This window comes from Trichomycterus rosablanca, unplaced genomic scaffold (assembly GCF_030014385.1).
Source record: "Trichomycterus rosablanca isolate fTriRos1 unplaced genomic scaffold, fTriRos1.hap1 scaffold_123, whole genome shotgun sequence".
Lineage (NCBI taxonomy): Eukaryota > Metazoa > Chordata > Actinopteri > Siluriformes > Trichomycteridae > Trichomycterus > Trichomycterus rosablanca.
The window spans coordinates 67,827-95,317 of NW_026946958.1; the positions used below are offsets into that span (position 1 = coordinate 67,827).

General features: G+C 38.5%; 32 non-coding genes and 9 pseudogenes across 32 annotated transcripts; all 41 read right to left on the minus strand.

Moving 5' to 3' along the window:
* Positions 1 to 679: 679 nt before the first annotated feature.
* On the minus strand, positions 680 to 798 carry LOC134305159 (5S ribosomal RNA; annotated as a pseudogene).
* A 284-nt stretch (positions 799 to 1,082) lies between these two features.
* LOC134305035 (5S ribosomal RNA) lies at positions 1,083 to 1,201 on the minus strand. The gene has a single exon (XR_010008399.1). It is a non-coding gene; the product is annotated as a 5S ribosomal RNA (ribosomal RNA).
* A 256-nt stretch (positions 1,202 to 1,457) lies between these two features.
* Positions 1,458 to 1,576, minus strand: LOC134304879 (5S ribosomal RNA). Its single transcript, XR_010008251.1, has one exon. It is a non-coding gene; the product is annotated as a 5S ribosomal RNA (ribosomal RNA).
* A 288-nt stretch (positions 1,577 to 1,864) lies between these two features.
* On the minus strand, positions 1,865 to 1,983 carry LOC134305156 (5S ribosomal RNA; annotated as a pseudogene).
* Positions 1,984 to 2,283: 300 nt separating this feature from the next.
* LOC134304880 (5S ribosomal RNA) lies at positions 2,284 to 2,402 on the minus strand. Its single transcript, XR_010008252.1, has one exon. It is a non-coding gene; the product is annotated as a 5S ribosomal RNA (ribosomal RNA).
* Positions 2,403 to 2,690: 288 nt separating this feature from the next.
* LOC134305052 (5S ribosomal RNA) lies at positions 2,691 to 2,809 on the minus strand. Its single transcript, XR_010008415.1, has one exon. It is a non-coding gene; the product is annotated as a 5S ribosomal RNA (ribosomal RNA).
* Positions 2,810 to 3,045: 236 nt separating this feature from the next.
* LOC134305160 (5S ribosomal RNA) lies at positions 3,046 to 3,164 on the minus strand (annotated as a pseudogene).
* Positions 3,165 to 3,452: 288 nt separating this feature from the next.
* On the minus strand, positions 3,453 to 3,571 carry LOC134305036 (5S ribosomal RNA). The gene has a single exon (XR_010008400.1). It is a non-coding gene; the product is annotated as a 5S ribosomal RNA (ribosomal RNA).
* Positions 3,572 to 3,887: 316 nt separating this feature from the next.
* On the minus strand, positions 3,888 to 4,006 carry LOC134304881 (5S ribosomal RNA). Its single transcript, XR_010008253.1, has one exon. It is a non-coding gene; the product is annotated as a 5S ribosomal RNA (ribosomal RNA).
* Positions 4,007 to 4,290: 284 nt separating this feature from the next.
* On the minus strand, positions 4,291 to 4,409 carry LOC134305158 (5S ribosomal RNA; annotated as a pseudogene).
* Positions 4,410 to 4,717: 308 nt separating this feature from the next.
* Positions 4,718 to 4,836, minus strand: LOC134304882 (5S ribosomal RNA). Its single transcript, XR_010008254.1, has one exon. It is a non-coding gene; the product is annotated as a 5S ribosomal RNA (ribosomal RNA).
* A 300-nt stretch (positions 4,837 to 5,136) lies between these two features.
* LOC134305037 (5S ribosomal RNA) lies at positions 5,137 to 5,255 on the minus strand. The gene has a single exon (XR_010008401.1). It is a non-coding gene; the product is annotated as a 5S ribosomal RNA (ribosomal RNA).
* Positions 5,256 to 5,559: 304 nt separating this feature from the next.
* LOC134304883 (5S ribosomal RNA) lies at positions 5,560 to 5,678 on the minus strand. Its single transcript, XR_010008255.1, has one exon. It is a non-coding gene; the product is annotated as a 5S ribosomal RNA (ribosomal RNA).
* A 284-nt stretch (positions 5,679 to 5,962) lies between these two features.
* LOC134304884 (5S ribosomal RNA) lies at positions 5,963 to 6,081 on the minus strand. The gene has a single exon (XR_010008256.1). It is a non-coding gene; the product is annotated as a 5S ribosomal RNA (ribosomal RNA).
* A 268-nt stretch (positions 6,082 to 6,349) lies between these two features.
* On the minus strand, positions 6,350 to 6,468 carry LOC134304885 (5S ribosomal RNA). Its single transcript, XR_010008257.1, has one exon. It is a non-coding gene; the product is annotated as a 5S ribosomal RNA (ribosomal RNA).
* Positions 6,469 to 6,756: 288 nt separating this feature from the next.
* Positions 6,757 to 6,875, minus strand: LOC134305034 (5S ribosomal RNA). Its single transcript, XR_010008398.1, has one exon. It is a non-coding gene; the product is annotated as a 5S ribosomal RNA (ribosomal RNA).
* Positions 6,876 to 7,570: 695 nt separating this feature from the next.
* Positions 7,571 to 7,689, minus strand: LOC134304887 (5S ribosomal RNA). Its single transcript, XR_010008259.1, has one exon. It is a non-coding gene; the product is annotated as a 5S ribosomal RNA (ribosomal RNA).
* A 276-nt stretch (positions 7,690 to 7,965) lies between these two features.
* LOC134305053 (5S ribosomal RNA) lies at positions 7,966 to 8,084 on the minus strand. Its single transcript, XR_010008416.1, has one exon. It is a non-coding gene; the product is annotated as a 5S ribosomal RNA (ribosomal RNA).
* A 1,884-nt stretch (positions 8,085 to 9,968) lies between these two features.
* LOC134305155 (5S ribosomal RNA) lies at positions 9,969 to 10,087 on the minus strand (annotated as a pseudogene).
* Positions 10,088 to 10,391: 304 nt separating this feature from the next.
* LOC134305025 (5S ribosomal RNA) lies at positions 10,392 to 10,510 on the minus strand. The gene has a single exon (XR_010008389.1). It is a non-coding gene; the product is annotated as a 5S ribosomal RNA (ribosomal RNA).
* A 296-nt stretch (positions 10,511 to 10,806) lies between these two features.
* Positions 10,807 to 10,925, minus strand: LOC134305152 (5S ribosomal RNA; annotated as a pseudogene).
* A 260-nt stretch (positions 10,926 to 11,185) lies between these two features.
* LOC134304888 (5S ribosomal RNA) lies at positions 11,186 to 11,304 on the minus strand. Its single transcript, XR_010008260.1, has one exon. It is a non-coding gene; the product is annotated as a 5S ribosomal RNA (ribosomal RNA).
* Positions 11,305 to 11,596: 292 nt separating this feature from the next.
* Positions 11,597 to 11,715, minus strand: LOC134304889 (5S ribosomal RNA). The gene has a single exon (XR_010008261.1). It is a non-coding gene; the product is annotated as a 5S ribosomal RNA (ribosomal RNA).
* Positions 11,716 to 12,015: 300 nt separating this feature from the next.
* On the minus strand, positions 12,016 to 12,134 carry LOC134305148 (5S ribosomal RNA; annotated as a pseudogene).
* A 296-nt stretch (positions 12,135 to 12,430) lies between these two features.
* Positions 12,431 to 12,549, minus strand: LOC134304890 (5S ribosomal RNA). The gene has a single exon (XR_010008262.1). It is a non-coding gene; the product is annotated as a 5S ribosomal RNA (ribosomal RNA).
* A 292-nt stretch (positions 12,550 to 12,841) lies between these two features.
* On the minus strand, positions 12,842 to 12,960 carry LOC134304875 (5S ribosomal RNA). The gene has a single exon (XR_010008248.1). It is a non-coding gene; the product is annotated as a 5S ribosomal RNA (ribosomal RNA).
* A 296-nt stretch (positions 12,961 to 13,256) lies between these two features.
* On the minus strand, positions 13,257 to 13,375 carry LOC134304891 (5S ribosomal RNA). Its single transcript, XR_010008263.1, has one exon. It is a non-coding gene; the product is annotated as a 5S ribosomal RNA (ribosomal RNA).
* A 1,944-nt stretch (positions 13,376 to 15,319) lies between these two features.
* On the minus strand, positions 15,320 to 15,438 carry LOC134305026 (5S ribosomal RNA). Its single transcript, XR_010008390.1, has one exon. It is a non-coding gene; the product is annotated as a 5S ribosomal RNA (ribosomal RNA).
* A 308-nt stretch (positions 15,439 to 15,746) lies between these two features.
* On the minus strand, positions 15,747 to 15,865 carry LOC134305028 (5S ribosomal RNA). Its single transcript, XR_010008392.1, has one exon. It is a non-coding gene; the product is annotated as a 5S ribosomal RNA (ribosomal RNA).
* A 296-nt stretch (positions 15,866 to 16,161) lies between these two features.
* LOC134304892 (5S ribosomal RNA) lies at positions 16,162 to 16,280 on the minus strand. The gene has a single exon (XR_010008264.1). It is a non-coding gene; the product is annotated as a 5S ribosomal RNA (ribosomal RNA).
* A 288-nt stretch (positions 16,281 to 16,568) lies between these two features.
* LOC134304893 (5S ribosomal RNA) lies at positions 16,569 to 16,687 on the minus strand. Its single transcript, XR_010008265.1, has one exon. It is a non-coding gene; the product is annotated as a 5S ribosomal RNA (ribosomal RNA).
* Positions 16,688 to 16,967: 280 nt separating this feature from the next.
* On the minus strand, positions 16,968 to 17,086 carry LOC134304876 (5S ribosomal RNA). The gene has a single exon (XR_010008249.1). It is a non-coding gene; the product is annotated as a 5S ribosomal RNA (ribosomal RNA).
* Positions 17,087 to 17,366: 280 nt separating this feature from the next.
* Positions 17,367 to 17,485, minus strand: LOC134304894 (5S ribosomal RNA). Its single transcript, XR_010008266.1, has one exon. It is a non-coding gene; the product is annotated as a 5S ribosomal RNA (ribosomal RNA).
* A 288-nt stretch (positions 17,486 to 17,773) lies between these two features.
* On the minus strand, positions 17,774 to 17,892 carry LOC134304895 (5S ribosomal RNA). The gene has a single exon (XR_010008267.1). It is a non-coding gene; the product is annotated as a 5S ribosomal RNA (ribosomal RNA).
* Positions 17,893 to 18,176: 284 nt separating this feature from the next.
* On the minus strand, positions 18,177 to 18,295 carry LOC134305029 (5S ribosomal RNA). The gene has a single exon (XR_010008393.1). It is a non-coding gene; the product is annotated as a 5S ribosomal RNA (ribosomal RNA).
* A 6,948-nt stretch (positions 18,296 to 25,243) lies between these two features.
* Positions 25,244 to 25,362, minus strand: LOC134304896 (5S ribosomal RNA). Its single transcript, XR_010008268.1, has one exon. It is a non-coding gene; the product is annotated as a 5S ribosomal RNA (ribosomal RNA).
* Positions 25,363 to 25,650: 288 nt separating this feature from the next.
* Positions 25,651 to 25,769, minus strand: LOC134305162 (5S ribosomal RNA; annotated as a pseudogene).
* A 316-nt stretch (positions 25,770 to 26,085) lies between these two features.
* LOC134304898 (5S ribosomal RNA) lies at positions 26,086 to 26,204 on the minus strand. The gene has a single exon (XR_010008270.1). It is a non-coding gene; the product is annotated as a 5S ribosomal RNA (ribosomal RNA).
* A 308-nt stretch (positions 26,205 to 26,512) lies between these two features.
* On the minus strand, positions 26,513 to 26,631 carry LOC134305163 (5S ribosomal RNA; annotated as a pseudogene).
* A 304-nt stretch (positions 26,632 to 26,935) lies between these two features.
* On the minus strand, positions 26,936 to 27,054 carry LOC134304899 (5S ribosomal RNA). The gene has a single exon (XR_010008271.1). It is a non-coding gene; the product is annotated as a 5S ribosomal RNA (ribosomal RNA).
* A 284-nt stretch (positions 27,055 to 27,338) lies between these two features.
* Positions 27,339 to 27,457, minus strand: LOC134304900 (5S ribosomal RNA). The gene has a single exon (XR_010008272.1). It is a non-coding gene; the product is annotated as a 5S ribosomal RNA (ribosomal RNA).
* Positions 27,458 to 27,491: the final 34 nt, after the last annotated feature.

A 27,491-nucleotide genomic window follows, 5' to 3' on the forward strand; every position in this document is an offset into this window, starting at 1 on the left:
GTCGTTAATCTTTTCCGTAGTCGTTTGTTCCTCGCTGTTTTCGTTATTCTTAGGTCCGTCCGCGTTCTGCTTCTTGTTTAAATCAAAGTCCTTCTCTCGTTGTCCATTGTCCGTTCCGAGTTCTTTATCCGTAGAGTAGTCCATTGTGCAAAAAGAGATGTTCTCCCCAAGTCACCAAAGTGCTGGGGAGCTTCCACTGCAGCAAAGTCTGTGTTTGTTTGGCGTATAGAGTTGTTATTAATCCAGATAATAATTGAAGAAAAATACCAAACAATGTGGGAGAGCCTTTCTCCCCCGTCTGCACCTTGTACTTCCTTCTCACTCCGTGGGCGTGGTCAGGCGTTCCCAAGGTGGTTTGGCCGTAAGCGAAAGAAGCTGGATTTAAAGGCCTGTTATAGCTAGTCAGCCAGCTATCTGAGTGCTAGCCAGCTATCTGGGCTGGAATTACATTGGAAGGCCTTTCATAGATTAGATAGATAGATAGATAGATAGATAGATAGATAGATAGATAGATAGATAGATAGATAGATAGATAGATAGATAGATAGATAGATAGATAGATAGATAGATAGATAGATAGATAGATAGATAGATAGATAGATAGATAGATAGATCCTTTATTATGCTAGCTAACTGCTAAATGACACTTCATGAATGGGGCTGAAACCCAAAAATAAAAAGCTTACAGCACTCAGTATTCCCAGGCAGTCTCCCATCTTGGTACTGACTGAGCCCAACCCTGCTTGGCTTCTGAGATCGGACAAGATCAGGCATTCCCAAGGTGGTTTGGCCGTAAGCGAAAGAAGCTGGATTTAAAGGCCTGTTATAGCTAGTCAGCCAGCTATCTGAGTGCTAGCCAGCTATCTGGGCTGGAATTACATTGGAAGGCCTTTCATAGATTAGATAGATAGATAGATAGATAGATAGATAGATAGATAGATAGATAGATAGATAGATAGATAGATAGATAGATAGATAGATAGATAGATAGATAGATAGATAGATAGATAGATAGATCCTTTATTATGCTAGCTAACTGCTAAATGACACTTCATGAATGGGGCTGAAACTCAAAAATAAAAAGCTTACAGCACTCAGTACTCCCAGGCAGTCTCCCATCTAGGTACTGACTGAGCCCAACCCTGCTTGGCTTCTGAGATCGGACGAGATCAGGCGTTCCCAAGGTGGTTTGGCCGTAAGCGAAAGAAGTTGGATTTAAAGGCCTGTTATAGCTAGTCAGCCAGCTATCTGAGTGCTAGCCAGCTATCTGGGCTGGAATTACATTGGAAGGCCTTTCATAGATTAGATAGATAGATAGATAGATAGATAGATAGATAGATAGATAGATAGATAGATAGATAGATAGATAGATAGATAGATAGATAGATAGATCCTTTATTATGCTAGCTAACTGCTAAATGACACTTCATGAATGGGGCTGAAACCCAAAAATAAAAAGCTTACAGCACTCAGTATTCCCAGGCAGTCTCCCATCTAGGTACTGACTGAGCCCAACCCTGCTTGGCTTCTGAGATCGGACGAGATCAGGCGTTCCCAAGGTGGTTTGGCCGTAAGCGAAAGAAGCTGCATTTAAAGGCCTGTTATAGCTAGTCAGCCAGCTATCTGAGTGCTAGCCAGCTATCTGGGCTGGAATTACATTGGAAGGCCTTTCATAGATTAGATAGATAGATAGATAGATAGATAGATAGATAGATAGATAGATAGATAGATAGATAGATAGATAGATAGATAGATAGATAGATAGATAGATAGATAGATAGATAGATAGATAGATAGATCCTTTATTATGCTAGCTAACTGCTAAATGACACTTCATGAATGGGGCTGAAACCCAAAAATAAAAAGCTTACAGCACTCAGTATTCCCAGGCAGTCTCCCATCTAGGTACTGACTGAGCCCAACCCTGCTTGGCTTCTGAGATCGGACGAGATCAGGCCTTCCCAAGGTGGTTTGGCCGTAAGCGAAAGACGCTGGATTTAAAGGCCTGTTATAGCTAGTCAGCCAGCTATCTGAGTGCTAGCCAGCTATCTGGGCTGGAATTACATTGGAAGGCCTTTCATAGATTAGATAGATAGATAGATAGATAGATAGATAGATAGATAGATAGATAGATAGATAGATAGATAGATAGATAGATAGATAGATAGATAGATAGATAGATAGATAGATAGATAGATAGATAGATAGATAGATAGATCCTTTATTATGCTAGCTAACTGCTAAATGACACTTCATGAATGGGGCTGAAACCCAAAAATAAAAAGCTTACAGCACTCAGTATTCCCAGGCAGTCTCCCATCTAGGTACTGACTGAGCCCAACCCTGCTTGGCTTCTGAGATCGGACGAGATCAGGCGTTCCCAAGGTGGTTTGGCCGTAAGCGAAAGAAGCTGGATTTAAAGGCCTGTTATAGCTAGTCAGCCAGCTATCTGAGTGCTAGCCAGCTATCTGGGCTGGAATTACATTGGAAGGCCTTTCATAGATTAGATAGATAGATAGATAGATAGATAGATAGATAGATAGATAGATAGATAGATAGATAGATAGATAGATAGATAGATAGATAGATAGATAGATAGATAGATAGATAGATAGATAGATAGATCCTTTATTATGCTAGCTAACTGCTAAATGACACTTCATGAATGGGGCTGAAACTCAAAAATAAAAAGCTTACAGCACTCAGTATTCCCAGGCAGTCTCCCATCTAGGTACTGACTGAGCCCAACCCTGCTTGGCTTCTGAGATCGGACGAGATCAGGCATTCCCAAGGTGGTTTGGCCGTAAGCGAAAGAAGCTGGATTTAAAGGCCTGTTATAGCTAGTCAGCCAGCTATCTGAGTGCTAGCCAGCTATCTGGGCTGGAATTACATTGGAAGGCCTTTCATAGATTAGATAGATAGATAGATAGATAGATAGATAGATAGATAGATAGATAGATAGATAGATAGATAGATAGATCCTTTATTATGCTAGCTAACTGCTAAATGACACTTCATGAATGGGGCTGAAACCCAAAAATAAAAAGCTTACAGCACTCAGTATTCCCAGGCAGTCTCCCATCTTGGTACTGACTGAGCCCAACCCTGCTTGGCTTCTGAGATCGGACAAGATCAGGCATTCCCAAGGTGGTTTGGCCGTAAGCGAAAGAAGCTGGATTTAAAGGCCTGTTATAGCTAGTCAGCCAGCTATCTGAGTGCTAGCCAGCTATCTGGGCTGGAATTACATTGGAAGGCCTTTCATAGATTAGATAGATAGATAGATAGATAGATAGATAGATAGATAGATAGATAGATAGATAGATAGATAGATAGATAGATAGATAGATAGATAGATAGATAGATAGATAGATAGATAGATAGATAGATCCTTTATTATGCTAGCTAACTGCTAAATGACACTTCATGAATGGGGCTGAAACTCAAAAATAAAAAGCTTACAGCACTCAGTACTCCCAGGCAGTCTCCCATCTAGGTACTGACTGAGCCCAACCCTGCTTGGCTTCTGAGATCGGACGAGATCAGGCGTTCCCAAGGTGGTTTGGCCGTAAGCGAAAGAAGTTGGATTTAAAGGCCTGTTATAGCTAGTCAGCCAGCTATCTGAGTGCTAGCCAGCTATCTGGGCTGGAATTACATTGGAAGGCCTTTCATAGATTAGATAGATAGATAGATAGATAGATAGATAGATAGATAGATAGATAGATAGATAGATAGATAGATAGATAGATAGATAGATAGATAGATAGATAGATAGATAGATAGATAGATAGATAGATAGATAGATAGATAGATAGATAGATAGATCCTTTATTATGCTAGCTAACTGCTAAATGACACTTCATGAATGGGGCTGAAACCCAAAAATAAAAAGCTTACAGCACTCAGTATTCCCAGGCAGTCTCCCATCTAGGTACTGACTGAGCCCAACCCTGCTTGGCTTCTGAGATCGGACGAGATCAGGCGTTCCCAAGGTGGTTTGGCCGTAAGCGAAAGAAGCTGCATTTAAAGGCCTGTTATAGCTAGTCAGCCAGCTATCTGAGTGCTAGCCAGCTATCTGGGCTGGAATTACATTGGAAGGCCTTTCATAGATTAGATAGATAGATAGATAGATAGATAGATAGATAGATAGATAGATAGATAGATAGATAGATAGATAGATAGATAGATAGATAGATAGATAGATAGATAGATAGATAGATAGATAGATCCTTTATTATGCTAGCTAACTGCTAAATGACACTTCATGAATGGGGCTGAAACCCAAAAATAAAAAGCTTACAGCACTCAGTATTCCCAGGCAGTCTCCCATCTAGGTACTGACTGAGCCCAACCCTGCTTGGCTTCTGAGATCGGACGAGATCAGGCCTTCCCAAGGTGGTTTGGCCGTAAGCGAAAGACGCTGGATTTAAAGGCCTGTTATAGCTAGTCAGCCAGCTATCTGAGTGCTAGCCAGCTATCTGGGCTGGAATTACATTGGAAGGCCTTTCATAGATTAGATAGATAGATAGATAGATAGATAGATAGATAGATAGATAGATAGATAGATAGATAGATAGATAGATAGATAGATAGATAGATAGATAGATAGATAGATAGATAGATAGATAGATAGATAGATAGATAGATAGATAGATCCTTTATTATGCTAGCTAACTGCTAAATGACACTTCATGAATGGGGCTGAAACCCAAAAATAAAAAGCTTACAGCACTCAGTATTCCCAGGCAGTCTCCCATCTAGGTACTGACTGAGCCCAACCCTGCTTGGCTTCTGAGATCGGACGAGATCAGGCGTTCCCAAGGTGGTTTGGCCGTAAGCGAAAGAAGTTGGATTTAAAGGCCTGTTATAGCTAGTCAGCCAGCTATCTGAGTGCTAGCCAGCTATCTGGGCTGGAATTACATTGGAAGGCCTTTCATAGATTAGATAGATAGATAGATAGATAGATAGATAGATAGATAGATAGATAGATAGATAGATAGATAGATAGATAGATAGATAGATAGATAGATAGATAGATAGATAGATAGATAGATAGATAGATAGATAGATAGATCCTTTATTATGCTAGCTAACTGCTAAATGACACTTCATGAATGGGGCTGAAACTCAAAAATAAAAAGCTTACAGCACTCAGTACTCCCAGGCAGTCTCCCATCTAGGTACTGACTGAGCCCAACCCTGCTTGGCTTCTGAGATCGGACGAGATCAGGCGTTCCCAAGGTGGTTTGGCCGTAAGCGAAAGAAGTTGGATTTAAAGGCCTGTTATAGCTAGTCAGCCAGCTATCTGAGTGCTAGCCAGCTATCTGGGCTGGAATTACATTGGAAGGCCTTTCATAGATTAGATAGATAGATAGATAGATAGATAGATAGATAGATAGATAGATAGATAGATAGATAGATAGATAGATAGATAGATAGATAGATAGATAGATAGATAGATAGATAGATAGATAGATAGATAGATAGATAGATCGATCCTTTATTATGCTAGCTAACTGCTAAATGACACTTCATGAATGGGGCTGAAACCCAAAAATAAAAAGCTTACAGCACTCAGTATTCCCAGGCAGTCTCCCATCTAGGTACTGACTGAGCCCAACCCTGCTTGGCTTCTGAGATCGGACGAGATCAGGCGTTCCCAAGGTGGTTTGGCCGTAAGCAAAAGAAGCTGGATTTAAAGGCCTGTTATAGCTAGTCAGCCAGCTATCTGAGTGCTAGCCAGCTATCTGGGCTGGAATTACATTGGAAGGCCTTTCATAGATTAGATAGATAGATAGATAGATAGATAGATAGATAGATAGATAGATAGATAGATAGATAGATAGATAGATAGATAGATAGATAGATAGATAGATAGATAGATAGATAGATAGATAGATCCTTTATTATGCTAGCTAACTGCTAAATGACACTTCATGAATGGGGCTGAAACCCAAAAATAAAAAGCTTACAGCACTCAGTATTCCCAGGCAGTCTCCCATCTAGGTACTGACTGAGCCCAACCCTGCTTGGCTTCTGAGATCGGACGAGATCAGGCGTTCCCAAGGTGGTTTGGCCGTAAGCGAAAGACGCTGGATTTAAAGGCCTGTTATAGCTAGTCAGCCAGCTATCTGAGTGCTAGCCAGCTATCTGGGCTGGAATTACATTGGAAGGCCTTTCATAGATTAGATAGATAGATAGATAGATAGATAGATAGATAGATAGATAGATAGATAGATAGATAGATAGATAGATAGATAGATAGATAGATAGATAGATAGATAGATCCTTTATTATGCTAGCTAACTGCTAAATGACACTTCATGAATGGGGCTGAAACCCAAAAATAAAAAGCTTACAGCACTCAGTATTCCCAGGCAGTCTCCCATCTAGGTACTGACTGAGCCCAACCCTGCTTGGCTTCTGAGATCGGACGAGATCAGGCGTTCCCAAGGTGGTTTGGCCGTAAGCGAAAGAAGTTGGATTTAAAGGCCTGTTATAGCTAGTCAGCCAGCTATCTGAGTGCTAGCCAACTATCTGGGCTGGAATTACATTGGAAGGCCTTTCATAGATTAGATAGATAGATAGATAGATAGATAGATAGATAGATAGATAGATAGATAGATAGATAGATAGATAGATAGATAGATAGATAGATAGATAGATAGATAGATAGATAGATAGATAGATAGATCCTTTATTATGCTAGCTAACTGCTAAATGACACTTCATGAATGGGGCTGAAACCCAAAAATAAAAAGCTTACAGCACTCAGTATTCCCAGGCAGTCTCCCATCTTGGTACTGACTGAGCCCAACCCTGCTTGGCTTCTGAGATCGGACGAGATCAGGCATTCCCAAGGTGGTTTGGCCGTAAGCGAAAGAAGCTGGATTTAAAGGCCTGTTATAGCTAGTCAGCCAGCTATCTGAGTGCTAGCCAGCTATCTGGGCTGGAATTACATTGGAAGGCCTTTCATAGATTAGATAGATAGATAGATAGATAGATAGATAGATAGATAGATAGATAGATAGATAGATAGATAGATAGATAGATAGATAGATAGATAGATAGATAGATAGATAGATAGATAGATAGATAGATAGATAGATAGATCCTTTATTATGCTAGCTAACTGCTAAATGACACTTCATGAATGGGGCTGAAACCCAAAAATAAAAAATTCCCAGGCAGTCTCCCATCTAGGTACTGACTGAGCCCAACCCTGCTTGGCTTCTGAGATCGGACGAGATCAGGCGTTCCCAAGGTGGTTTGGCCGTAAGCGAAAGAAGCTGCATTTAAAGGCCTGTTATAGCTAGTCAGCCAGCTATCTGAGTGCTAGCCAGCTATCTGGGCTGGAATTACATTGGAAGGCCTTTCATAGATTAGATAGATAGATAGATAGATAGATAGATAGATAGATAGATAGATAGATAGATAGATAGATAGATAGATAGATAGATAGATAGATAGATAGATAGATAGATAGATAGATAGATAGATAGATAGATCCTTTATTATGCTAGCTAACTGCTAAATGACACTTCATGAATGGGGCTGAAACCCAAAAATAAAAAGCTTACAGCACTCAGTATTCCCAGGCAGTCTCCCATCTAGGTACTGACTGAGCCCAACCCTGCTTGGCTTCTGAGATCGGACGAGATCAGGCGTTCCCAAGGTGGTTTGGCCGTAAGCGAAAGACGCTGGATTTAAAGGCCTGTTATAGCTAGTCAGCCAGCTATCTGAGTGCTAGCCAGCTATCTGGGCTGGAATTACATTGGAAGGCCTTTCATAGATTAGATAGATAGATAGATAGATAGATAGATAGATAGATAGATAGATAGATAGATAGATAGATAGATAGATAGATAGATAGATAGATAGATAGATAGATAGATAGATAGATCCTTTATTATGCTAGCTAACTGCTAAATGACACTTCATGAATGGGGCTGAAACCCAAAAATAAAAAGCTTACAGCACTCAGTATTCCCAGGCAGTCTCCCATCTAGGTACTGACTGAGCCCAACCCTGCTTGGCTTCTGAGATCGGACGAGATCAGGCATTCCCAAGGTGGTTTGGCCGTAAGCGAAAGAAGCTGGATTTAAAGGCCTGTTATACAGTGCCTTGCAAAAGTATTCAGCCCCCTTGAACTTTTCAACCTTTTGCCACATTTCAGGCTTCAAACATAACGATATGAAATTGTAATTTTTTGTGAAGAATCAACAACAAGTGGGACACAATCGTGAAGTAGAACGAAATTTATTGGATATTTTAAACTTTTTTTAGAAATAAAAAACTAAAAAGTGGGGCGTGCAATATTATTCAGCCCCTTTACTTTCAGTGCAGCAAACTCACTCCAGAAGTTCAGTGAGGATCTCTGAATGATCCAATGTTGACCTAAATGACTGATGGTGATAAATAGAATCCACCTGTGTGTAATCAAGTCTCCGTATAAATGCACCTGCTCTGTGACAGTCTCAGAGTTCTGTTTAAAGCGCAGAGAGCATCATGAAGACGAAGGAACACACCAGGCAGGTCCGAGATACTGTTGTGGAGAAGTTTAAAGCCGGATTTGGATACAAAAAGATTTCCCAAGCTTTAAACATCTCAAGGAGCACTGTGCAAACGATCATATTGAAATGGAAGGAGTATCAGACCACTGCAAATCTACCAAGACCCGGCCGTCCCTCTAAACTTTCAGCTCAAACAAGGAGAAGACTGATCAGAGATGCAGCCAAGAGGCCCATGATCACTCTGAATGAACTGCAGAGATCTACAGCTGAGGTGGGAGACTCTGTCCATAGGACACAATCAGTCGTACACTGCACAAATCTGGCCTTTATGGAAGAGTGGCAAGAAGAAAGCCATTTCTCAAAGATATCTATAAAAAGTCACCTGGGAGACACACCAAACATGTGGAAGAAGGTGATCTGGTCAGATGAAACCAAAATCGAACTTTTTGGCCACAATGCAAAACGTTATGTTTGGCGTAAAAGCAACACAGCTCATCACCCTGAACACACCATCCCCACTGTCAAACATGGTGGTGGCAGCATCATGGTTTGGGCCTGCTTTTCTTCAGCAGGGACAGGGAAGATGGTTAAAATTGATGGGAAGATGGATGGAGCCAAATACAGGACCATTCTGGAAGAAAACCTGTTGCAGTCTGCAAAAGACCTGAGACTGGGACGGAGATTTATCTTCCAACAAGACAATGATCCAAAACATAAAGCAAAATCTACAATGGAATGGTTCACAAATAAACGTATCCAGGTGTTAGAATGGCCAAGTCAAAGTCCAGACCTGAATCCCATCGAGAATCTGTGGAAAGAGCTGAAAACTGCTGTTCACAAACGCTCTCCATCCAACCTCACTGAGCTCGAGCTGTTTTGCAAGGAAGAATGGGCAAACATTTCTGTCTCTCGATGTGCAAAACTGATAGAGACATACCCCAAGTGACTTGCAGCTGTAATCGCAGCAAAAGGTGGCGCTACAAAGTATTAACGCAAGGGGGCTGAATAATATTGCACGCCCCACTTTTCAGTTTTTCATTTCTAAAAAAAGTTTAAAATATCCAATAAATTTCGTTCCACTTCACGATTGTGTCCCACTTGTTGTTGATTCTTCACAAAAAATTACAATTTCATATCGTTATGTTTGAAGCCTGAAATGTGGCAAAAGGTTGAAAAGTTCAAGGGGGCTGAATACTTTTGCAAGGCACTGTAGCTAGTCAGCCAGCTATCTGAGTGCTAGCCAGCTATCTGGGCTGGAATTACATTGGAAGGCCTTTCATAGATTAGATAGATAGATAGATAGATAGATAGATAGATAGATAGATAGATAGATAGATAGATAGATAGATAGATAGATAGATAGATAGATAGATAGATAGATAGATAGATAGATCCTTTATTATGCTAGCTAACTGCTAAATGACACTTCATGAATGGGGCTGAAACCCAAAAATAAAAAGCTTACAGCACTCAGTATTCCCAGGCAGTCTCCCATCTAGGTACTGACTGAGCCCAACCCTGCTTGGCTTCTGAGATTGGACGAGATCAGGCGTTCCCAAGGTGGTTTGGCCGTAAGCGAAAGAAGCTGGATTTAAAGGCCTGTTATAGCTAGTCAGCCAGCTATCTGAGTGCTAGCCAGCTATCTGGGCTGGAATTACATTGGAAGGCCTTTCATAGATTAGATAGATAGATAGATAGATAGATAGATAGATAGATAGATAGATAGATAGATAGATAGATAGATAGATAGATAGATAGATAGATAGATAGATAGATAGATAGATAGATAGATAGATAGATAGATAGATACATAGATGCTTTATTATTATTACTAACTGCTAAATGACACTTCATGAATGGGGCTGAAACCAAAAAATAAAAAGCTTACAGCACTCAGTATTCCCAGGCGGTCTCCCATCTAGGTACTGACTGAGCCCAACCCTGCTTGGCTTCTGAGATCAGACGAGATCAGGCGTTCCCAAGGTGGTTTGGCCGTAAGTGAAAGAAGCTGGATTTAAAGGCCTGTTATAGCTAGTCAGCCAGCTATCTGAGTGCTAGCCAGCTATCTGGGCTGGAATTACATTGGAAGGCCTTTCATAGATTAGATAGATAGATAGATAGATAGATAGATAGATAGATAGATAGATAGATAGATAGATAGATAGATAGATAGATAGATAGATAGATAGATAGATAGATAGATAGATAGATAGATAGATAGATAGATAGATCCTTTATTATTATTACTAACTGCTAAATGACACTTCATGAATGGGGCTGAAACCAAAAAATAAAAAGCTTACAGCACTCAGTATTCCCAGGCGGTCTCCCATCTAGGTACTGACTGAGCCCAACCCTGCTTGGCTTCTGAGATCAGACGAGATCAGGCGTTCCCAAGTTGGTTTGGCCGTAAGTGAAAGAAGCTGGATTTAAAGGCCTGTTATAGCTAGTCAGCCAGCTATCTGAGTGCTAGCCAGCTATCTGGGCTGGAATTACATTGGAAGGCCTTTCATAGATTAGATAGATAGATAGATAGATAGATAGATAGATAGATAGATAGATAGATAGATAGATAGATAGATAGATAGATAGATAGATAGATAGATAGATCCTTTATTATGCTAGCTAACTGCTAAATGACACTTCATGAATGGGGCTGAAACCCAAAAATAAAAAGCTTACAGCACTCAGTATTCCCAGGCAGTCTCCCATCTAGGTACTGACTGAGCCCAACCCTGCTTGGCTTCTGAGATCGGACGAGATCAGGCGTTCCCAAGGTGGTTTGGCCGTAAGCGAAAGAAGCTGGATTTAAAGGCCTGTTATAGCTAGTCAGCCAGCTATCTGAGTGCTAGCCAGCTATCTGGGCTGGAATTACATTGGAAGGCCTTTCATAGATTAGATAGATAGATAGATAGATAGATAGATAGATAGATAGATAGATAGATAGATAGATAGATAGATAGATAGATAGATAGATAGATAGATAGATAGATAGATAGATAGATAGATAGATAGATAGATCCTTTATTATGCTAGCTAACTGCTAAATGACACTTCATGAATGGGGCTGAAACCCAAAAATAAAAAGCTTACAGCACTCAGTATTCCCAGGCAGTCTCCCATCTAGGTACTGACTGAGCCCAACCCTGCTTGGCTTCTGAGATCGGACGAGATCAGGCGTTCCCAAGGTGGTTTGGCCGTAAGCGAAAGAAGCTGGATTTAAAGGCCTGTTATAGCTAGTCAGCCAGCTATCTGAGTGCTAGCCAGCTATCTGGGCTGGAATTACATTGGAAGGCCTTTCATAGATTAGATAGATAGATAGATAGATAGATAGATAGATAGATAGATAGATAGATAGATAGATAGATAGATAGATAGATAGATAGATAGATAGATAGATAGATAGATAGATAGATAGATAGATAGATAGATAGATAGATGCTTTATTATTATTACTAACTGCTAAATGACACTTCATGAATGGGGCTGAAACCCAAAAATAAAAAGCTTACAGCACTCAGTATTCCCAGGCAGTCTCCCATCTAGGTACTGACTGAGCCCAACCCTGCTTGGCTTCTGAGATCAGACGAGATCAGGCGTTCCCAAGGTGGTTTGGCCGTAAGTGAAAGAAGCTGGATTTAAAGGCCTGTTATAGCTAGTCAGCCAGCTATCTGAGTGCTAGCCAGCTATCTGGGCTGGAATTACATTGGAAGGCCTTTCATAGATTAGATAGATAGATAGATAGATAGATAGATAGATAGATAGATAGATAGATAGATAGATAGATAGATAGATAGATAGATAGATAGATAGATAGATAGATAGATAGATAGATAGATAGATAGATAGATAGATCCTTTATTATGCTAGCTAACTGCTAAATGACACTTCATGAATGGGGCTGAAACCCAAAAATAAAAAGCTTACAGCACTCAGTATTCCCAGGCAGTCTCCCATCTAGGTACTGACTGAGCCCAACCCTGCTTGGCTTCTGAGATCGGACGAGATCAGGCGTTCCCAAGGTGGTTTGGCCGTAAGCGAAAGAAGCTGGATTTAAAGGCCTGTTATAGCTAGTCAGCCAGCTATCTGAGTGCTAGCCAGCTATCTGGGCTGGAATTACATTGGAAGGCCTTTCATAGATTAGATAGATAGATAGATAGATAGATAGATAGATAGATAGATAGATAGATAGATAGATAGATAGATAGATAGATAGATAGATAGATAGATAGATAGATAGATAGATAGATAGATAGATAGATAGATGCTTTATTATTATTACTAACTGCTAAATGACACTTCATGAATGGGGCTGAAACCAAAAAATAAAAAGCTTACAGCACTCAGTATTCCCAGGCGGTCTCCCATCTAGGTACTGACTGAGCCCAACCCTGCTTGGCTTCTGAGATCAGACGAGATCAGGCGTTCCCAAGGTGGTTTGGCCGTAAGCGAAAGAAGCTGGATTTAAAGGCCTGTTATAGCTAGTCAGCCAGCTATCTGAGTGCTAGCCAGCTATCTGGGCTGGAATTACATTGGAAGGCCTTTCATAGATTAGATAGATAGATAGATAGATAGATAGATAGATAGATAGATAGATAGATAGATAGATAGATAGATAGATAGATAGATAGATAGATAGATAGATAGATAGATAGATAGATAGATAGATAGATAGATAGATCCTTTATTATGCTAGCTAACTGCTAAATGACACTTCATGAATGGGGCTGAAACCCAAAAATAAAAAGCTTACAGCACTCAGTATTCCCAGGCAGTCTCCCATCTAGGTACTGACTGAGCCCAACCCTGCTTGGCTTCTGAGATCGGACGAGATCAGGCGTTCCCAAGGTGGTTTGGCCGTAAGCGAAAGAAGCTGGATTTAAAGGCCTGTTATACAGTGCCTTGCAAAAGTATTCAGCCCCCTTGAACTTTTCAACCTTTTGCCACATTTCAGGCTTCAAACATAACGATATGAAATTGTAATTTTTTGTGAAGAATCAACAACAAGTGGGACACAATCGTGAAGTAGAACGAAATTTATTGGATATTTTAAACTTTTTTTAGAAATAAAAAACTAAAAAGTGGGGCGTGCAATATTATTCAGCCCCTTTACTTTCAGTGCAGCAAACTCACTCCAGAAGTTCAGTGAGGATCTCTGAATGATCCAATGTTGACCTAAATGACTGATGGTGATAAATAGAATCCACCTGTGTGTAATCAAGTCTCCGTATAAATGCACCTGCTCTGTGACAGTCTCAGAGTTCTGTTTAAAGCGCAGAGAGCATCATGAAGACGAAGGAACACACCAGGCAGGTCCGAGATACTGTTGTGGAGAAGTTTAAAGCCGGATTTGGATACAAAAAGATTTCCCAAGCTTTAAACATCTCAAGGAGCACTGTGCAAGCGATCATATTGAAATGGAAGGAGTATCAGACCACTGCAAATCTACCAAGACCCGGCCGTCCCTCTAAACTTTCAGCTCAAACAAGGAGAAGACTGATCAGAGATGCAGCCAAGAGGCCCATGATCACTCTGAATGAACTGCAGAGATCTACAGCTGAGGTGGGAGACTCTGTCCATAGGACACAATCAGTCGTACACTGCACAAATCTGGCCTTTATGGAAGAGTGGCAAGAAGAAAGCCATTTCTCAAAGATATCTATAAAAAGTCACCTGGGAGACACACCAAACATGTGGAAGAAGGTGATCTGGTCAGATGAAACCAAAATCGAACTTTTTGGCCACAATGCAAAACGTTATGTTTGGCGTAAAAGCAACACAGCTCATCACCCTGAACACACCATCCCCACTGTCAAACATGGTGGTGGCAGCATCATGGTTTGGGCCTGCTTTTCTTCAGCAGGGACAAAAAAGATGGTTAAAATTGATGTGAAGATGGATGGAGCCAAATACAGGACCATTCTGGAAGAAAACCTGTTGCAGTCTGCAAAAGACCTGAGACTGGGACGGAGATTTATCTTCCAACAAGACAATGATCCAAAACATAAAGCAAAATCTACAATGGAATGGTTCACAAATAAACGTATCCAGGTGTTAGAATGGCCAAGTCAAAGTCCAGACCTGAATCCCATCGAGAATCTGTGGAAAGAGCTGAAAACTGCTGTTCACAAACGCTCTCCATCCAACCTCACTGAGCTCGAGCTGTTTTGCAAGGAAGAATGGGCAAAAATTTCTGTCTCTCGATGTGCAAAACTGATAGAGACATACCCCAAGTGACTTGCAGCTGTAATCGCAGCAAAAGGTGGCGCTACAAAGTATTAACGCAAGGGGGCTGAATAATATTGCACGCCCCACTTTTCAGTTTTTCATTTCTAAAAAAAGTTTAAAATATCCAATAAATTTCGTTCCACTTCACGATTGTGTCCCACTTGTTGTTGATTCTTCACAAAAAATTACAATTTCATATCGTTATGTTTGAAGCCTGAAATGTGGCAAAAGGTTGAAAAGTTCAAGGGGGCTGAATACTTTTGCAAGGCACTGTAGCTAGTCAGCCAGCTATCTGAGTGCTAGCCAGCTATCTGGGCTGGAATTACATTGGAAGGCCTTTCATAGATTAGATAGATAGATAGATAGATAGATAGATAGATAGATAGATAGATAGATAGATAGATAGATAGATAGATAGATAGATAGATAGATAGATAGATAGATAGATAGATAGATAGATAGATAGATAGATAGATAGATAGATAGATAGATAGATAGATAGATAGATAGATAGATCCTTTATTATTATTACTAACTGCTAAATGACACTTCATGAATGGGGCTGAAACCAAAAAATAAAAAGCTTACAGCACTCAGTATTCCCAGGCGGTCTCCCATCTAGGTACTGACTGAGCCCAACCCTGCTTGGCTTCTGAGATCAGACGAGATCAGGCGTTCCCAAGGTGGTTTGGCCGTAAGTGAAAGAAGCTGGATTTAAAGGCCTGTTATAGCTAGTCAGCCAGCTATCTGAGTGCTAGCCAGCTATCTGGGCTGGAATTACATTGGAAGGCCTTTCATAGATTAGATAGATAGATAGATAGATAGATAGATAGATAGATAGATAGATAGATAGATAGATAGATAGATAGATAGATAGATAGATAGATAGATAGATAGATAGATAGATAGATAGATAGATAGATAGATAGATAGATAGATAGATCCTTTATTATGCTAGCTAACTGCTAAATGACACTTCATGAATGGGGCTGAAACCAAAAAATAAAAAGCTTACAGCACTCAGTATTCCCAGGCGGTCTCCCATCTAGGTACTGACTGAGCCCAACCCTGCTTGGCTTCTGAGATCAGACGAGATCAGGCGTTCCCAAGGTGGTTTGGCCGTAAGTGAAAGAAGCTGGATTTAAAGGCCTGTTATAGCTAGTCAGCCAGCTATCTGAGTGCTAGCCAGCTATCTGGGCTGGAATTACATTGGAAGGCCTTTCATAGATTAGATAGATAGATAGATAGATAGATAGATAGATAGATAGATAGATAGATAGATAGATAGATAGATAGATAGATAGATAGATAGATAGATAGATAGATAGATAGATAGATAGATAGATAGATAGATAGATCCTTTATTATGCTAGCTAACTGCTAAATGACACTTCATGAATGGGGCTGAAACCCAAAAATAAAAAGCTTACAGCACTCAGTATTCCCAGGCAGTCTCCCATCTAGGTACTGACTGAGCCCAACCCTGCTTGGCTTCTGAGATCGGACGAGATCAGGCGTTCCCAAGGTGGTTTGGCCGTAAGCTAAAGAAGCTGGATTTAAAGGCCTGTTATAGCTAGTCAGCCAGCTATCTGAGTGCTAGCCAGCTATCTGGGCTGGAATTACATTGGAAGGCCTTTCATAGATTAGATAGATAGATAGATAGATAGATAGATAGATAGATAGATAGATAGATAGATAGATAGATAGATAGATAGATAGATAGATAGATAGATAGATAGATAGATAGATAGATAGATAGATAGATCCTTTATTATGCTAGCTAACTGCTAAATGACACTTCATGAATGGGGCTGAAACCCAAAAATAAAAAGCTTACAGCACTCAGTATTCCCAGGCAGTCTCCCATCTAGGTACTGACTGAGCCCAACCCTGCTTGGCTTCTGAGATCGGACGAGATCAGGCGTTCCCAAGGTGGTTTGGCCGTAAGCGAAAGAAGCTGGATTTAAAGGCCTGTTATAGCTAGTCAGCCAGCTATCTGAGTGCTAGCCAGCTATCTGGGCTGGAATTACATTGGAAGGCCTTTCATAGATTAGATAGATAGATAGATAGATAGATAGATAGATAGATAGATAGATAGATAGATAGATAGATAGATAGATAGATAGATAGATAGATAGATAGATAGATAGATAGATAGATAGATCCTTTATTATGCTAGCTAACTGCTAAATGACACTTCATGAATGGGGCTGAAACCAAAAAATAAAAAGCTTACAGCACTCAGTATTCCCAGGCGGTCTCCCATCTAGGTACTGACTGAGCCCAACCCTGCTTGGCTTCTGAGATCAGACGAGATCAGGCGTTCCCAAGGTGGTTTGGCCGTAAGCAAAAGAAGCTGGATTTAAAGGCCTGTTATAGCTAGTCAGCCAGCTATCTGAGTGCTAGCCAGCTATCTGGGCTGGAATTACATTGGAAGGCCTTTCATAGATTAGATAGATAGATAGATAGATAGATAGATAGATAGATAGATAGATAGATAGATAGATAGATAGATAGATAGATAGATAGATAGATAGATAGATAGATAGATAGATAGATAGATCCTTTATTATGCTAGCTAACTGCTAAATGACACTTCATGAATGGGGCTGAAACCCAAAAATAAAAAGCTTACAGCACTCAGTATTCCCAGGCAGTCTCCCATCTAGGTACTGACTGAGCCCAACCCTGCTTGGCTTCTGAGATCGGACGAGATCAGGCGTTCCCAAGGTGGTTTGGCCGTAAGCGAAAGAAGCTGGATTTAAAGGCCTGTTATAGCTAGTCAGCCAGCTATCTGAGTGCTAGCCAGCTATCTGGGCTGGAATTACATTGGAAGGCCTTTCATAGATTAGATAGATAGATAGATAGATAGATAGATAGATAGATAGATAGATAGATAGATAGATAGATAGATAGATAGATAGATAGATAGATAGATAGATAGATAGATAGATAGATAGATAGATAGATCCTTTATTATGCTAGCTAACTGCTAAATGACACTTCATGAATGGGGCTGAAACCCAAAAATAAAAAGCTTACAGCACTCAGTATTCCCAGGCAGTCTCCCATCTAGGTACTGACTGAGCCCAACCCTGCTTGGCTTCTGAGATCGGACGAGATCAGGCGTTCCCAAGGTGGTTTGGCCGTAAGCGAAAGAAGCTGGATTTAAAGGCCTGTTATAGCTAGTCAGCCAGCTATCTGAGTGCTAGCCAGCTATCTGGGCTGGAATTACATTGGAAGGCCTTTCATAGATTAGATAGATAGATAGATAGATAGATAGATAGATAGATAGATAGATAGATAGATAGATAGATAGATAGATAGATAGATAGATAGATAGATAGATAGATAGATAGATAGATAGATAGATCCTTTATTATGCTAGCTAACTGCTAAATGACACTTCATGAATGGGGCTGAAACCAAAAAATAAAAAGCTTACAGCACTCAGTATTCCCAGGCGGTCTCCCATCTAGGTACTGACTGAGCCCAACCCTGCTTGGCTTCTGAGATCAGACGAGATCAGGCGTTCCCAAGGTGGTTTGGCCGTAAGTGAAAGAAGCTGGATTTAAAGGCCTGTTATAGCTAGTCAGCCAGCTATCTGAGTGCTAGCCAGCTATCTGGGCTGGAATTACATTGGAAGGCCTTTCATAGATTAGATAGATAGATAGATAGATAGATAGATAGATAGATAGATAGATAGATAGATAGATAGATAGATAGATAGATAGATAGATAGATAGATAGATAGATAGATAGATAGATAGATAGATAGATAGATAGATAGATAGATCCTTTATTATGCTAGCTAACTGCTAAATGACACTTCATGAATGGGGCTGAAACCCAAAAATAAAAAGCTTACAGCACTCAGTATTCCCAGGCAGTCTCCCATCTAGGTACTGACTGAACCCAACCCTGCTTGGCTTCTGAGATCGGACGAGATTTTTTATTTTTTTTATTTTTTTTTATTTAATTTAGCAATCATACACATAAATACAGTAAAAGCATAAATACATTGAAAGTTACAACAATACTTTTCTGTTCACATTAAAAACATTGCTTTGTTAAATTACCAGGTTCATTTAATAACATTACATGTTTTTAAAAACAATCCGGTAAAATAATATTACATTCTTTCCAATTAAAATCAATGAAAGGATTGTTTCTTACCACCAGTTCTTCAAACTCTAGTAATTTTGATTCATTATAAAAATAATAATATAAATCTTTAAAAGTATTCTGAAGTTTTTGTTTAAAAATTCGACATATTGGTATAATTATCCCTTTTTGTTTTGTTATTGTTCTGCGTATGTGTATAGAGTACCTTGCAACTGATAAAATGAGATTTAAAACAAACGTGTTATTTGATTTTGTTTTGTTTCCAAATAGTAACAAGGGTTCCCATGCAGGTTGTTTTTCTTCTGTGTCTTCTAAAAAGTGTGCTGTTATCTTTTCCAGTTTTGCATTAAAACATTTTAGTTCATTACAATAAAAGAACATATGTTTTAGACCTTCATCTTCCTTAAAACATATTTTGCATATTGGAGTTTCTGATAGATTTATTTTGTATAGTCTTAGTTCATTAAAAATTGTATTATGTTTCAATAAAAAATCAAAGTTTTCCAATTGTAGGTTTTTAAATTTCTGATATGTATTTTTCCAGATGTTTTTAACTTCTAGATCTGGAAATAGCCTGCTCCAGTATGCATTTGCTTTGGGCTCTATCCACATCTTTTCTAGTAATAATTCATATATAGTTTTTAGTTTACATTCTTCCATTTCTTTTGTTGTCTTTTTTGTTCGTACTTTTATTTTGGGTTCATGATTTTTTTCTTCTTTTTTATTTTCCTCAATTTCTTTCATCCATTCAGATGGTATCGCTTGTTTTATTTGTTGATAGTGTTTTTCAACTTGCTTTATGTGTATTTTTACTTCTTTATCGTTGATTAGATCATAGCATGCTTGTGTAGGTAAAAAACCAGGTATTACTTCATAAAAAATATCTTTTACTTGTTTTATTCCTGCTTGGAACCATCTCTTAATAGGTATCTCCTTGCTTTCAATTTTTATGTTTGGGTTAAAAAAGAGGGGTTGATTCATGATTTGTTCCTTTCCATTTGGAATAAAAACAATAAAATCCATAAAATCACCCCATGCTTTTAAAACCTCTTTATAAAACTCTGGTATTTCTTGTGTCATGTCTTCTTTTAATCTCATGTATAGAGTGTTTGTTTTTAAATCTTCTCCTCCACATTTATTTAAAATTATTCTAAAATATTCTTTCCATCCTTGTTTGTTTTCATCTAAAAATTTTCTTATTACTTTTACTCTCATAGCTTTTACTCTTGTTTCTATATCGATTAAACCCAGGCCTCCCTTCTTTTTCGGTCCTATTATTGTATTATATGCTATTTTAGACGGTTTACCATCCCATAAAAAGTCGACGATAAAAGCTTTTATTTGTTTTAAAACCCACTGTGGGACACTGGTGACATTTAGAGCGTACCATGCTTTAGAGAGAAACAAAGTGTTGAGAATTAAAATTTTCCCCCCTAAAAATAATTGCCTCATTTTCCAAAAGTTTAATCTTGTTTTCATTTTAATTAAAATATCTTCCCAGATTATTTCTCTATCTTTTTTCTCAGTGTCTCCCATCCTAATGCCTAAAATTTTAAAACTGTTTTCTTCTTTAAAAGGTATTGTGTTTGGCAAATTTTGTGCTTTTCCTATTTTTATGTAAACTGATTTCTCCATATTGATTTTTGCTCCCGCCCCTTCACAGAATTGTTTTAAAATGTTTATTGCATTATGTACGCTCTCGATGTCACGCAGTATAAAAGTTGTATCGTCGGCATATTGAAAAATTTTTTGTTCTGTTTTGTTCATTAAAATCCCTTTTATGCTTCTTTCTTCATTAATTGCAAGCCCTAGTGGTTCAGCAGCTAGTGTATACAGTAATGCTGACAAAGGGCATCCTTGTCTTATTGATCTTTTTATTGGAATAAACTCTGTTAAAAAACCATTAACTTTTACACAACTCATAGTATTTGTATATAAAATTTTTAGCCAGCTTTTAAAATATTCTCCAAACCCCAGTGTTTCTAAAAGATTGAAAAGGTAGTCATGTTCTATTCTATCAAATGCTTTTTCAAAGTCAATGCTTACTAGGTATCCCTCTATGTTTTTTCCTTTCATGTACCATATCGTATCTCTTATGTTACTCACTGTATCTGAGATGTCCCTCCCCAACACACTGTATGTCTGATTTGTCGTTATAATTTGTGGTAAAATCTCTTTTAGTCTGTTTGCTAAAACCTTTGCTAAAATTTTGTAATCCGTATTTAGGAGGCTTATTGGTCTAAAATTTTTCAAATCATTTTTGTTTCCTTTCTTTTTATATATGATTTTAATTAAACCTTTTTTCATACTTTCTGTTAACTGCCCGTTTTCTTTAATTTCTTTAAAAACGGTAAGTAATATTGGTGTTAAAATAGATTTAAAAGTTTTATAAAATTCTGATGGTAAACCATCTAGGCCTGGGCTTTTTCCATTATTAAGGCTGTCTATTGCTTTTTCTATTTCGTTTTCAGTGATTTCCTCATCACATATTTCTTTATTTTCCTCTGTTAGTTTAATTTTTATTTTTTCATTTAAAAATGTTTCTTCTTCTTTATTTATTCTTTTATTTTTAAAAAGTTCCTCATAGAAATTGTATACTTCCTTTAAAATCTTTTCTTTTTCATCTATTATTTTCCCATCTTTTCTTTTTATATTTTTAATTAAATCTGCATTTCTCTTTGTTTTTTCTAGATCAAAAAAGAATTTATTACATTTTTCTCCATCTATTGCATATTTTGTTCTGCTTCTAATCATAGCCCCTTTACATTTTTCCTCTATTATTTCTTTTAGTGCTTCTTCTAATTGGATAATTTTTTCTAGCTCCTTCTGCAAATCTTTTCTAATTTTCATTTCGTTGTCTCTTTTTGTTTTTTGGATTTTTCTCGAGTATCTGATTGCATGTATTTTAATATCCCTCTTTACATTATCCCACCATATCCTTTTATTTTCTATAAACAGGTCACAATCTAGATTATTTAAAATAATGTTCTCGATTTCTATTTTAAAAATCCAATCTTTTAAAATCTCTGTATTTAAAATCCAGGTACCAGGTCCTCTTTCTACATCGATCAGGTTTAATTTGATTTCTAAAATTTCATGGTCACTTTCTGCGTATTTTTTATATATTGATTTTAGGATGTTATTTTCATATTGTTTATTTATCAGACATAGATCAATTCGGCTTTGTTTTAATATCCCGTTTACTATTTGTCTCCTTGAAAAATCTCTTTTATCCTTATTTCTTTTTTCCCATATCTCTAATAAATTATGTTTTTGCATTAATGCATATAATTCATCTCTTCCTTTATCTTCTTTAAATACCATTGAATTATCTAAATCAGTTTTCTTTAAAACAGTGTTAAAATCTCCAATTAATATTGTGTTACTCCATGTGTCCATTAAAACACTTATATTTGCAAAAAAAAATTTCTTTTCATTTTCTTCATTTGGCGCATGTAAATTACATATTGTTATATCCCTATCTTTTGTTTTTATTTTGAGTGTTAAAACTCTTCCTTCATTATCAGTGTATATTATATTTGTTGTGTCATAAAAACCTTTTTTTAATAAAATCGCTACGCCTCTTTTTTGCTTTGGATCATTATTAAAATATATTTCACCATCCCATATTTTTTGATAATAATTTGCCCGTTCATCACTCCATTTTGTTTCTTGTAAACATAAAATATCAGTCGACTTTGTCTGTTCTAATAGTTTTCGTAGCTTCTCTGTTCTGCTCAAACCTCGTGCATTTAAAGATGTTAAGGTTAGAGTGCTCATGAGGTTGAGCAGAATAAAAAACTCCTTAATCACTTTCATTTGAGTTCTTATATATTCCTTTTCTCTTCATTTTTAACTGTTCATGTCTTTTATTAGCCTCTATAATATTCGGCGTGACTTTCTTCGATATACGACGGCGTGTCAGACTCACCGGAATGAAAGGTTCTTCGCTGGTCTCCTCTCTTTCCCTTTTGCTTTTTTCATTAGGTCTGTCTTCTGTATTGTCCAGTTCGAGTTCCATTGTGTTTAATTCCGTTTCGGGGTCCTGTGATGTTTGTGTCCTCGTGATTTCGTGCACTGTGTCGTTATTTTCTGTGTTTTGAATGTCCATGTTCTGATCTTTCTCAGGGTTTGCGTTTTCCTGTTCTGATGTCCTCTGTGTTGTGTTGGTCTGTTGGTCGTTCTCCTCCTCCTGCCCGATTTCCATCTTTTCAGCATTTTCGCAGCTGGTGGTCTCCTTATCACTCTCCGCATCGCTCTCCGCTGTCTCGCGCCGCTCTTCTATATCCGGCTCGTGTTCACAGGTACACCTGATCATCGCCCGGTTGCAGTCCGGACATTTCGTTGAGACGCAGTCCCGAGCATAGTGTCCCTGTTGCAGGCATTCCCTGCAGGTGAGCTGGGGACAGCTCCTCATAACATGCTCCGCTGACATGCAGAGTCTGCAGACTTTAACCTGTCGGTCATGTATGATTCTGAAATACTGAGGGCCGTCCCCAGTCTCGAACCTTGCGCTATATGGTAGGGACACTACCTCTTTAGGGAATTTCACCCTAATGAACCTCGTTCCGTCGGCAATGGTGGTGTTCGGGTAGAAACGGCGCTTGAGCGGGAGAACAGGAGTCACTCCCCACTTTATTAGCTTGACCAGGATTTCTGCGTCAGATATGTACGTCGGGAGGTTAAGGAATGAGACCATCATCTCTGTTGTGGTTAATCTTCTGATGTCACATATTTGTCCTTTTATTTCTACTCCATCAAGCAACTACTCACACAGATTTTCATTTTCAAGAGTGGCCTCAAACTCGTTATTGGGTCTGGGGCGCAGTCCGATTAATTTCCCAACTCCAAGTTTTTCATTTAGAGTTTTTATAATGTCCATAGCAGATATTTCGCTTCCTTCTTTGAGCTCTATTATTAATGTTGCTTCTTTTTTGTAATCTTTTTGGTGTCCTGCTCTTGTTTTCAGTTTGTCATAGAATTGTGCTTTGTCTTGTATCTTTTTCTTCCAGTCCTCCGTCTTTTCTCTTTCAGCATGTGGTCTTTTTTGCTGATCGTTCTTCTTTTGTTCAGCGTTCTCTATTGTCTCATTTTCCTTCTGGTCTGTTGATTCCTCTTTTCTGTCTTTGTTTGATCCATTTTGCATTTCATTAATTGTGCTCTCGTTTTCAATATCTTGATTACTTAGTCCGTTTTCTTTTTCTCTGTGTCTTTGATCCATTCCTTTTTCTTCAGCCTTCTTGTCTTTTTGGTTTGTTTTGGGGTAATCCATTTCTCTTTGTCTTTGTTCCAGTCCAGGGTCATTTACCAGTTTATCCATTTTGTAAAGTAAGAAAAAGACCGACCCCCAAGCAGTTAATCTGCTGGGGGACAGCAAAAGAAATTTTATACAAAATAAACAAAAAAATTAAATCAAAGTTTAGTACAAAATTAAACAAACAAAAGTAACAAAGCAAACACACTTTGGAAGAGCCTCTCTCTTCCTGCTGCAGGTTAAAGGTCACGACTTCCTCTCACCACTAGGAGGCGCTATCAGGCGTTCCCAAGGTGGTTTGGCCGTAAGCGAAAGAAGCTGGATTTAAAGGCCTGTTATAGCTAGTCAGCCAGCTATCTGAGTGCTAGCCAGCTATCTGGGCTGGAATTACATTGGAAGGCCTTTCATAGATTAGATAGATAGATAGATAGATAGATAGATAGATAGATAGATAGATAGATAGATAGATAGATAGATAGATAGATAGATAGATAGATAGATAGATAGATAGATAGATAGATAGATAGATAGATAGATAGATAGATAGATAGATAGATAGATAGATAGATAGATAGATAGATAGATAGATAGATAGATAGATAGATAGATAGATAGATAGATAGATAGATAGATAGATAGATAGATAGATAGATAGATAGATAGATAGATAGATAGATAGATAGATAGATAGATAGATAGATAGATAGATAGATAGATAGATAGATAGATAGATAGATAGATAGATAGATAGATAGATAGATAGATAGATAGATAGATAGATAGATAGATAGATAGATAGATAGATAGATAGATAGATAGATAGATAGATAGATAGATAGATAGATAGATAGATAGATAGATAGATAGATAGATAGATAGATAGATAGATAGATAGATAGATAGATAGATAGATAGATAGATAGATAGATAGATAGATAGATAGATAGATAGATAGATAGATAGATAGATAGATAGATAGATAGATAGATAGATAGATAGATAGATAGATAGATAGATAGATAGATAGATAGATAGATAGATAGATAGATAGATAGATAGATCCTTTATTATGCTAGCTAACTGCTAAATGACACTTCATGAATGGGGCTGAAACCCAAAAATAAAAAGCTTACAGCACTCAGTATTCCCAGGCAGTCTCCCATCTAGGTACTGACTGAGCCCAACCCTGCTTGGCTTCTGAGATCGGACGAGATCAGGCGTTCCCAAGGTGGTTTGGCCGTAAGCGAAAGAAGCTGGATTTAAAGGCCTGTTATAGCTAGTCAGCCAGCTATCTGAGTGCTAGCCAGCTATCTGGGCTGGAATTACATTGGAAGGCCTTTCATAGATTAGATAGATAGATAGATAGATAGATAGATAGATAGATAGATAGATAGATAGATAGATAGATAGATAGATAGATAGATAGATAGATAGATAGATAGATAGATAGATAGATAGATAGATAGATCCTTTATTATGCTAGCTAACTGCTAAATGACACTTCATGAATGGGGCTGAAACCCAAAAATAAAAAGCTTACAGCACTCAGTATTCCCAGGCAGTCTCCCATCTAGGTACTGACTGAGCCCAACACTGCTTGGCTTCTGAGATCAGACGAGATCAGGCGTTCCCAAGGTGGTTTGGCCGTAAGTGAAAGAAGCTGGATTTAAAGGCCTGTTATAGCTAGTCAGCCAGCTATCTGAGTGCTAGCCAGCTATCTGGGCTGGAATTACATTGGAAGGCCTTTCATAGATTAGATAGATAGATAGATAGATAGATAGATAGATAGATAGATAGATAGATAGATAGATAGATAGATAGATAGATAGATAGATAGATAGATAGATAGATAGATAGATAGATAGATAGATAGATAGATAGATAGATAGATAGATAGATAGATCCTTTATTATGCTAGCTAACTGCTAAATGACACTTCATGAATGGGGCTGAAACCCAAAAATAAAAAGCTTACAGCACTCAGTATTCCCAGGCAGTCTCCCATCTAGGTACTGACTGAGCCCAACCCTGCTTGGCTTCTGAGATCGGACGAGATCAGGCGTTCCCAAGGTGGTTTGGCCGTAAGCGAAAGAAGCTGGATTTAAAGGCCTGTTATAGCTAGTCAGCCAGCTATCTGAGTGCTAGCCAGCTATCTGGGCTGGAATTACATTGGAAGGCCTTTCATAGATTAGATAGATAGATAGATAGATAGATAGATAGATAGATAGATAGATAGATAGATAGATAGATAGATAGATAGATAGATAGATAGATAGATAGATAGATAGATAGATAGATAGATAGATAGATAGATAGATAGATAGATAGATCCTTTATTATGCTAGCTAACTGCTAAATGACACTTCATGAATGGGGCTGAAACCCAAAAATAAAAAGCTTACAGCACTCAGTATTCCCAGGCAGTCTCCCATCTAGGTACTGACTGAGCCCAACACTGCTTGGCTTCTGAGATCAGACGAGATCAGGCGTTCCCAAGGTGGTTTGGCCGTAAGTGAAAGAAGCTGGATTTAAAGGCCTGTTATAGCTAGTCAGCCAGCTATCTGAGTGCTAGCCAGCTATCTGGGCTGGAATTACATTGGAAGGCCTTTCATAGATTAGATAGATAGATAGATAGATAGATAGATAGATAGATAGATAGATAGATAGATAGATAGATAGATAGATAGATAGATAGATAGATAGATAGATAGATAGATAGATAGATAGATAGATAGATAGATAGATAGATAGATCCTTTATTATGCTAGCTAACTGCTAAATGACACTTCATGAATGGGGCTGAAACCCAAAAATAAAAAGCTTACAGCACTCAGTATTCCCAGGCAGTCTCCCATCTAGGTACTGACTGAGCCCAACCCTGCTTGGCTTCTGAGATCGGACGAGATCAGGCGTTCCCAAGGTGGTTTGGCCGTAAGCTAAAGAAGCTGGATTTAAAGGCCTGTTATAGCTAGTCAGCCAGCTATCTGAGTGCTAGCCAGCTATCTGGGCTGGAATTACATTGGAAGGCCTTTCATAGATTAGATAGATAGATAGATAGATAGATAGATAGATAGATAGATAGATAGATAGATAGATAGATAGATAGATAGATAGATAGATAGATAGATAGATAGATAGATAGATAGATAGATAGATCCTTTATTATGCTAGCTAACTGCTAAATGACACTTCATGAATGGGGCTGAAACCCAAAAATAAAAAGCTTACAGCACTCAGTATTCCCAGGCAGTCTCCCATCTAGGTACTGACTGAGCCCAACCCTGCTTGGCTTCTGAGATCGGACGAGATCAGGCGTTCCCAAGGTGGTTTGGCCGTAAGCGAAAGAAGCTGGATTTAAAGGCCTGTTATAGCTA